Below are 9,277 nucleotides of genomic sequence, written 5' to 3' on the forward strand. Positions count from 1 at the left end.
GTACTATGTAGCAGCTTTCGTCAAACGTTCCTCCTGTCTTGACAGTAGGTGCGCATATCTAACAAACACTTATACTAGCTTTGCTGCTATTACTACTATTATAAGCACTTTAATTAGTTTTATTAAGCTAATCTATTAACTATGTTAATCACGCGCTATCTTGCTAAGTGTAAGGCTAGCTATAGTGTTAATAAGAATAGTGTAAGGCTAGATGTTCTAGAACAGGCTAGTATAGCCTCTCCTAACCTGTTTAGAGGTTACATGACCTGTGCTTTGTATATAAGCATAAATCCTAACAAGCAAGGCTTAGCAGCAATTTGTCTCTTTTATAATACACTTCTATTTTTCTCTAAAAGCTTACTCTTAGTGCTATCTATGTGACAGCACAGGCAAGACAATGGGTCTAAATGCGGTGAGAATCCACTTAGAGGCATATAGAAGTGCGTGGGGACTTAGAACCTGGGAATTTCTATTAACATCTATAGGCCTTGTACAAAGGATATTAGAAAACTACTAAGCTAGCTAAGAGAAGAGGTGCGACTAAATACTTAGGTGAATAGGGGTAACTGCAGGGGACAGGGTCAAGTCATGGTTAGGGCCGATACAGGGACCCTTCAGATAGGTTCTAAGCGACCTGAGATAGAACAATTTGTGAAAATTGTTATAATCTATGCTACTTACTATCTTATCTTTACATTTAAATTGCTCTATAAGCTAGCATACTACTTAAGGGCAACATTTCTATGTAATAGTGTTAAAGCAAAACGCTAAAAAAGAATTAGATGTAACTAGCGCTTAAAAACTACTTAAAAAGCTAACTAAAACTACTACTTTTAGTAATACTTAACTAAAGTTAATACTAACATAAAAAAAAATAATGTAAAAGATAAGTAAAATTTTTTTTATTTTATTTTATAAATTAGGCTTATTAAGCTATCTAAAAAGTGTTTAGAGCCTAAAAGAGGTTAGAAGGGCTAGTTGTTACAATCCTTGCTTTAGGAAGCACTCAGGTCGATGTTGTTCCTTGGGGGTAGGACAGAGGCTTAGTGTAACGGCACAGGCAAGACAATAGGTCTGAATGCCGTTGGAATCCACTTAGAGGCATATGGGAGTGCGTGGGGACTTAGAACCTGGGAATGCCATTAACACCTATAGGCCTTATACAAAAGGATATTAGAAAACTACTAAGCTAGCTACAGAGGCAAGGTGCGACTAAATACATAAGGGAATAGGGGTATAGTAAAGGGCAGGGCAGAGTTAGGGCTAATACAGGGTCTCTTTAGATAAGTTCTAGGCAACCTAAGATAGATATAATTTATAAGAATTAAGTTAAAGTTAAAGCTAATATAAAAACTTTTTAGATAAGTTCTAACTATTGTGTGCAAAAATCGGGAAATTTCTTAGCGTTCCTCAGATCTTTTTTTCCCCCACTAAAATTGTATGGGAGATTAGAATCTTAATAGAATTCCTAATATATTAACAAATAACAATTAGATTAGCCCTAGGTAGGTTAAAGCCTTTAGTTTGTATAGAGAAGCGCCTATACTAACTTTTTTAGGAGTAACAACGCGTTTGTTTGCGATGTATTGCGCTTATGGCGTCTCTATCCTTTCTAGCTGGCCCTAATTACCCTAATATCTTAAACTAAGCACCTAAGGGCTTAATAATTGCGTTTGTATAAACATCTGTTAGTTTCTCCTGCTTAGATGGCCTAGAACTGCAATTGCTAATTATAAAAGTTGTTCTCTCTATGTAGTTCACAATGTAGAGAACAATCTTAAGGCTTATAGCAGTGTCTGTAAGCCACCTACTATGAAGCTTAGGAGACCTTCTAAAATTAGCAATAAAGATAGCAAAGCTCTGTTTAAGGAGTTAATCCGCAGCAGATAGAGATACTAGGACAAACAAGCCTATTAGCTATAGATAGAAAGAGGCGTGAAGGTTAATAAATCTACAATCTCCTGTTACCTTGTCTAGCATAGATAGAGCAGGCGTACCTTACAGCCTTTCTTGCAGGCTTATAATAAGGAGCTTTAAAAGCTCTACTGTTGCTCTCTTTGTTAGTTTACGCAGGATAATTTAGTATTTTTTAACAAGTCTATCTTTAACAAGAAAACTAGCTAGCGGCATAAGGCTTATAGGCCTGTGGGCTATAAAAGTTAATATACTTAGGATATAAGGCGCAGGAAGACGTGGGCCATCCTCCCAGCCTATACAGTAAACAGATACCTGCCTTGTACAGGGATAAAAGAAGGATATTTTAATTATAAAGAGTTTGTTAATTAGATTAAGCAGCGCCTCCTCCCTTTGCTTTAAGCAACCTACAGGACCTAGCCTATAGTTATAGTCCTTAATAACGTCTTAATTTATTAGAATAAAGCTGTTACAACTATCCTTAAGGCTACTAGCAGTCTCCTTGCGCTTGCTTAACAGGCCCTGTGCCCTCGCACGCATAGAATAGGCTGGTGGGTCGCCACTAAGGTCAATTTAACGCGTCTGGGTAGCTAGGGCTGCTCTAGCCTTCTGTTTTAGGCCCATTGTTGTCCTGTTACTCTAAAAATTAAGCTAAGAGCAGTATCTTTATATAAAGTTAAGGCTTTAACTTACTAATGATATTTAAGAAGGATTTGTTAATATATTAGGAATTCTATTAAGATTGTGATCTCCCATGCAATTTTAGTGAGGAAAAAAAAGATCCGAGGAACGCTAAGAAATTCCCCGATTTTTGCACATAATAGAAGAAACTTAAGATAAAATAATTTATAGAAATTATTACACTACCCCCCTTTTTATAGACTAATAGTTCTTATTAGTAGTAATTATTGTAACGGCGCAGGCAAGACAATGGGTCCGAATGCGGTGGGAATCCACTCAGAGGCATATGGGAGTGCGTGGAGACTCTAAACCTAGGAATGCTATTAACACCTATAGGCCTTATACAAAAGAATATTAGAAAACTACTAAGCTAGCTACAGAGGCAAGGTGCGACTAAATACATAAGGGAATAAAGGTAACTGCAGAGGACTAGGTTAAGTTATAGTTAGGGCTAATACAAGGACCTTTTAGATAGGATCTAAGCAACCTAAGATAAAACAATTTATAGAATTATTACACTACTCCTCCTTTTATAAGCTAATAGTCTCTATCTGTAGTGTTTAAAAAGTATTTAAAAATACTTTAAAACTAATTTAAATAAAATATAATAAAAATAACTATTTTAACTAAAATTTTTTATTACTAAGAAATAAACTAAAAACTTAATACTAATATAATGCCTTTATTATAATGTTTTTATTTAGTAGTAACTAGCAGTATAGTTATTATTAATATAGCAAATTTATTATTTATAGTAATAAGTGTTTACTTACTTTACTTATATAGTCTAGTTAATGTTGTTAGTTTCTTTTTTAGCTATTATTTAAATCTTTACTTTATAAGTATTATTATACACTTAATATCTTATAGTTTAGTCTACTAACTAATTATAGCATTAAAGAAAATTACTATGCTGCTTTGCCTCTCTTTTAGAGCTTCTTTAGAGGCGTTTTAAGTTATCTACTTTTAAGGTGCCTACGCTCTTACTTATAGCCTTTAAGTTAAGTTCTTTTATTAGTTTTTTAGATTAAAGAAATGTAAATATTATACTTTACATAATAAGAAATGTAACTTTATATAAATATAGTTTAATACTGCTAGAGTATAGTTTACTAACACACTTATAAGTTCTTTTATATTATAAAAAGAAATTTTTAGTTTTTTAAAGCTATCTTAAGCTATAGGCAGCAGCCTAAAACATAAAAAGTAAGAAGGATAAAAAAAGAGCTTTTAAAGCTATTTTAAAGTTTACTTAAAACCTAGCGTAAGTAGTATAAGTTATAAAGAGTTAGAAAGCTAGTCTTTCTATAGCTAGTGTTTAAGTAGCCTTATTCTACTAAAACACTAAGCTGCTTTATTAGGTTTTAGCTCTAAAAGCTTTAGTGTCTAACTTTTAAGTAAACATTATAGCACTTTTAAGTAGCTAAGAATAAAGTAAAAGGGGTTTAAAAAGAGTTTAAAAAAAAGAAAGAAGAAAAAGTAAAAAAAAAGTAAAAAAGAAGGTAAAGAAGAGTTTAAAGGTGTCTAACAGCTTGCTGTTAAACCTTCCTAGCGCTATATTTTTAGCAGAGCTTGCTCTGCTTATTATATTCAGGTTTGCAGAACGAAAAGTTGAGCAGAATCTCCTCTTTTAGACGCGCTAGTTAGTTAGAATTTCTTTAGATAAACCCTAGTAACGCTGTTTCTCTGTCACCTTATATGTTTCTTATATTCTTTTTTAAAAAAAAATGTATACCTAATGTAAGTGCACCTTTATGCTAATTTGCATGCAGTTTGCTCTAGCATGCGTTGTGTAAAACATGTTTAAATTATAGTTAGTTGCGTCTGTTCCACCTCTCTAGCCACATCAGTGTGTCGGGGATTAGCATCAGCCACATTAGTGTGTTGGGATTAGCATCAGCCGCATCGGTGTGTCGGGGATTGGCATCAGCCGCATTGGTGTGTCAGGGATTGGCATCAGCCGCATCAGTGTGTTTGTTAGATATGCGCACCTACTGTCAAGACAGGAGGAACGCTGGACAAAAGCTGCTACATAGTACAAGCAATAAGCTTGAACAGTATGTTGCAGCAAATTGCAGCATGTTGCAGCATTTTGCAATATTCTGCAACAAATTGCAGCAGGTTGCAAGCTGGTCGCGCATAGGGCTAGTGCGCGAGGGACTTGGACCGGAAAAACAAAAGCCGAGCAACACAAGCAGAGCAGAAAAAGGATTAAATAATTAATACAATTAATCATCATCCTATATATTATACCTAAACCTATTATTTATCTTAGGAAGCCTAGAAACAGTGTTTTAATCTAACAGTGTTAGGGATTAGCAGTTGCTTACACACCTAAGTTGCTTACTTTTGCTAAGACCACACTATAATAAACTTTATTATAGCCTATAACAACCTGCTCTAGCACTATAGAGTAGAGTACAGCTTAGAATATTATTTAGATACTACTTCTACTTCTTGCTTACACGTTTGCTGTAAGGACGGAGCTCTGTACCACTACGCCAATACAACCAAAAAGGTGCGAATAATTAACCAACGTTAATTATTGCGTACAGAATAGTATATATACCCGTCGCACGTAAGCACCATCTCGGCCTTACACGTAAGCGCCATCCTGGCCTTACATTATCCCCCTTCTTAGCAGACGCATGTCCCAGGCGTCACATGACCTACCCGCAGCTCAGAGGCGCCTATGCGCATGTCTCGGTTACCGGCCAGAGGCTGACCACCTGCGGCCCAGAGGCGCGGGATAAACACGACGCAACGCTCAGTGGCCACGCCAGCTAAGCCATACACACTAGACCTCCCAGCAGCTACAACGTGGCGCCAGAAGAGGCCGCCTCACGTTTCAGTCTAAAAACTGGCTAAGCTGTCCGAGGTGTGGGTCGAACGCGCGACCGTCCTTGTCGTTAGTTAATTATTATGTAAGGACAGAGCTCTGTACCACTACGCTAATACAACTAAAAAGGTGCGAATAATTAACTAACGTTAATTATTGCGTACAGAATAGTATATATACCCGTCGCACGTAAGCACCATCTCGGCCTTACACGTAAGCGCCATCCTGGCCTTACATTTGCATGTTATGCCTAGTCTAATTGCACTATCTGCAGCGCCTTTAGAATTACTTACCTACTTTAGCTTACACTTACTTCTTTACCTTTTTTCTGTTACTGCGCGCTTTAACCTCCTTTAGAGCTGTTAAGCGTAGGCCTTTTTAAATGTAGCTGCCTTATTAGCTGCTTAAAGCTTAGTAATTTTCTATTATGCTAACACTAGCTTATATATAGTTATTGCTGCCCTTTTTAAGGCTTTTTTTCTAGAGACATTACCCCCCTATAACCCTCTTTATATATAGAGCTACTTGTAACACAACTAATATCTACTAGAGATTGCTGCCTGCTGCTGTAATCTACTATAGTTTGCTGTAATTTGCTATAGTTTACTATAATTTACTATAGTTTACTATAATTTGCTGTAGTTTACTGCAATTTACTATAGTTTACTATAATTTACTATAGTTTACTTTATATATTTTTTAACACTAGTAGGTAATCTCTTACTAACACCTTTAGGCATTAGCCTATTATATTTAAACAGTAGTTAAAGAAGCTAAACTAGCAGTTATGTAAGTAAAACAGCTTATTAAGGTATTATATGTACTACATTAATCTTTGTAGCAATAGAGAGGCAGAGGCAGAGGCAGAGGCAGAGGCAGAGGCAGCGCTAGAGCTTCCTAGCACTCTAAGAAATTCCTGCAGAGGCAATAAAATACATAAGCTAAGGCTCTACAACTAGGGCTTTAATACTAAAATAATTAAATTAAGGATATTAAGTAGCAGTATTAGGCATAGTGTAGTAGTATTAGGCATAGTGTAGTAGTATTAGGCAGTGAAAGGAACAGGCGCAACGTGTAATAAAGTAGGCATAGTTAACTACATAGCCTTCTCTTGCTTATAGAGGTTTAGGCTAGACTAGAGACAACTGCTAGTGCTAGTGCTAGCTTTAGCATTATCTATATATATATTATACTATGCAAGAATACTTAGCTTAAGTATTCCTATATGTACTTTTTAGTACAGTAGGGAAAGTTGCATAGTATTAGCTTAGTAGGCAGGGCGTCTACCTTATTACACAACGCTAGAGACTGCAAGGTGTAAAAAGAAGAATGTAAGAGGTATTAAGCAGGAAACACAGGTTATAAAGAGGGAATACAGGATAGGGGGGTAACAAAAGAGAGTAAACTTTAGAGTTAGAAGCAGAGGTACAGAGGCTAAGGAGCCTATATACCCTGTGCTAAGCCCTTAGGGTACTTAGAGGTTAGATAGCTGTAACATAACTATAATAAAAAAAGACTATTATAAAAGTAAAAACGCGTTAAGAGCTAGAGCTAGCTATTATTTATGTTTTTAGCTATAGTTAAATGTTGTTATTATATATCTATTACCTGTCTAATACTACTTTGCTAATGTAAGGCTAAGATAGTGCTTATGTGTAATGGGTATATATACTATTCTATATATAATAATTAACTGTTAGTTAATTATTTGCACCTTTTTAGTTATATTAGTATAGTAGTATAGAGCTTTATTCTTATATAATAATTAACTAACAACAAGGATAGTTAGTTGTTTAACCTACACCTTAGACAGCTTAGCTAGTTTTTAGACTAAAACATGAGGCAGCCTCTTCTAGCGCCACGTTGTAGCTGCTAGGAGGTCTAGTGTGTATAGCTTAGCTAGCGTGGGCCACTAAGCGTTGTTATTTATCCCGCGCCTCTAGGCCGCAGGTGGTCAGCCTCTAGCCGGTAACCGAGACATGCGCATAGGCGCCTCTGAGCTGCGGGTAGGTCATGTGACGCCTAGGACATGCGTCTGCTAAGAAGGGGGATAATGTAAGGCTAAGATAGTGCTTACGTGCAACAGGTATATATACTATTCTGTACATAATAATTAACTGTTAGTTAATTATTTACATCTTTTTAGTTGTATTAGCGTAGTAGTACAGAGCTCTGTCCTTATAAGCATTATGCTGTAACTATTCTTTAACCTAGACAACCTACTTTAATGCGCTAACTATTACTGTTGCGTAAGAAGAGCACAGGGACCTTACGTCGCGCACATAGGCTTAGTGTTACGCCTGTGTTTTAGACAAGCAGCCTAAGACACTTAGCGCCTAAGCTCTCTATAAGCCTTTTATAGTTAATAGACTTGCTTCTTATTGCTCTCTAATTAGCAGTTGCGACAATTACTCTAAGCAAGCTTTGCTTTTACAGATTATTTATAAACTGTTGTAGTATTTTAAAGTTGTAATACTATTCTATATAACTATAAATTAACTTTTTACTTTTATACTTTATTATTTACTAAGTAATCTATGCCTTTTATACTAGCTTTAAAAGCCTTAATTTACTTACATAAAGCTCTTAAACATTCTAGCTAATTTAGATGCTTATTATAAAAGGCCTTTAGTTTATAAAAAGAACTTATAAAATTTAAAGCCTTATACTAAACTAAATTAGAGTTATGTCTTACTTATTTTACTTAGTACTTAAGTGTTTTTTAGTAGAGCTTACTAGTAAGTATTTTCTCTACTTTTTACTTCTTTACTTTATTAATAGTAATTTTAGAGGGTTTTAGAAGTTTTTATTTTAAAAGTAGATTTTAAAGGTCTTTACATAGTATGTTTAGTGTAAAGATGTTATATATTTTTAACTTTAAAAGTAGCTTTAAGTAGTATAAGTTTCTAACTTATTTAAGTACTTTAAAAGAGCTTTTTTATTATTTAGATAGTTTTTAGCTAGGTCTTTAAATAGCTAGGTTTTTAGTGTCTAAGTAAACTATATTACTAACCTCTTAGTTAACTAGCTAGTAGTAGTAGTTAACTACAGTTTGCATCTAATTCTAGGCCTTTTCTATATAGGTCTTAGCTAACTCTTAGGCTGCATGCATGTAGGTTACTAATGCTAGTGCATCTTTATAATTTAGCTTATCTATAGCTGTAATAAGTTTTATAGAATGTTTCTAGTTCTAGCTTTAACATAGTTTAAAGCTGTATAGAACTTAATATAAAAACATTTTAATAGTTATATAAGGCAAGGTTATCTAAGCCTAATTAATTAAGAGTAGTAAAAAACTCTAGTTATTTTAGTAAAAAAATATAAAAAGCCTTAGTCTTTAATTAATATACTTATTTATAATCTCTATCTAGCTCTCTGTTTTTTTATAATAAGTAGTAAAAAGCTTAACTTTTACACCTAAAATTTAATAAAATTTAGACTAAAAACTAGATATAAACTAAGGTCCCTAGTTAAAGATAATAGTTTTAAGTATGTAGCTAAAATAGTACACTTATTAAATAAATAAAGTAGCTATTTCTTAGGCATTAATTATTTTATAGTAAGAAATAAAAATAGCTTGTTTAAACATGTAATTAATTATAACTATAATTTAGTTATAACTAGACTTGTTTTTAAAGAAAATTTTAAAATTAATACACAAATGCTGTATTAGTTAATTAGAGATTAAAAAAGAGTAGATAAACTCTAGAGTTTAGGTCTATTTTAGATAAGCTTTATAATAAAAAAGGTAATTCTGTACATGTTATTTATAAGTAGCTTTTATACTCTTCTAGTAGTACTTTTAGAACAGTAACTAATAGGTCTTAGTAGCACTAGAGTGTG

This window comes from Lindgomyces ingoldianus (assembly GCF_010093535.1).
Source record: "Lindgomyces ingoldianus strain ATCC 200398 unplaced genomic scaffold BDR25scaffold_15, whole genome shotgun sequence".
NCBI lineage: Eukaryota > Fungi > Ascomycota > Dothideomycetes > Pleosporales > Lindgomycetaceae > Lindgomyces > Lindgomyces ingoldianus.